This window comes from Mesoplodon densirostris, chromosome 15, assembly GCF_025265405.1.
Source record: "Mesoplodon densirostris isolate mMesDen1 chromosome 15, mMesDen1 primary haplotype, whole genome shotgun sequence".
Lineage (NCBI taxonomy): Eukaryota > Metazoa > Chordata > Mammalia > Artiodactyla > Ziphiidae > Mesoplodon > Mesoplodon densirostris.
The window spans coordinates 68,075,710-68,076,547 of record NC_082675.1 but is presented as its reverse complement, the minus strand read 5'-3'; the positions used below and the strand labels follow the sequence as shown (position 1 = coordinate 68,076,547).

At 45.0% G+C, this 838-nt stretch overlaps 1 non-coding gene across 1 annotated transcript; it reads left to right on the top strand.

The window, feature by feature from the left end:
• Positions 1-332: 332 nt before the first annotated feature.
• Positions 333-405, top strand: TRNAG-GCC (transfer RNA glycine (anticodon GCC)). Its single transcript has one exon. It is a non-coding gene; the product is annotated as a tRNA-Gly (tRNA).
• Positions 406-838: the final 433 nt, after the last annotated feature.

Genomic DNA, 838 nt, shown 5'->3' with positions numbered 1-838 from the left:
AGGTTATACAGGTCAGTGTTTTGAGAATATTTTCTTCAATGTTATTATCTCCATTTCCTTCCAAATAAAGTTTAAGGACACTAAAAGTAATATCACAAGGAAGTAGGGTGCATAGTAGGGCAATAATACTATTTTTCAAATTTGTGTCTTTGTGTGTGAAGGATGAAGAAAAAATAGCACAATGGGCACCTTCCACAGAAACAACTTTTGCCAAAACATGGGTATTAGAGGAAAAGAACAGCATCCAAAAATAATCCCAAGCACCTATGATCACTACAAATAATTAGCAGGAGCGATGAAGATGATCCATCAGAAGTAAAGTCATCGAGACTTCCCTGGTGGTCCAGCGGTTAAGATTCCACACTGCCAATGCAGGGGGCCCAGGTTCGATCCCTGGTCAGGGAACTAGATCCCACAAGCCACAACTAAAGATCCTGTATGCTACAACTGATAAAAGAAGATCCTGCATGCCACAACTAAAGATCTTGCACACCACAAAGACCCGGGGCAGCCAAATAGATAAATATTTTTTAAAAAGGGCTTCCCTGGTGGCGCAGTGGTTGAGAGTCTGCCTGCCGATGCAGGGGACACGGGTTCGTGCCCCAGTCCAGGAGGATCCCACATGCCACGGAGCAGCTGGGCCCGTGAGCCATGGCCGCTGAGCCTGCGCGTCTGGAGCCTGTGCTCCGCAACGGGAGAGGCCACAACAGTGAGAGGCCCGCATATCGCAAAAAAAAAAAAAAAAAAAAAAAAAAAGAACTAAAGTCATCAATGTCTCTAAGAGTGTTGAGCACCTGGAGATTTAGAGGGAAACTAAAGACAAATGGCCTCTCAGGTA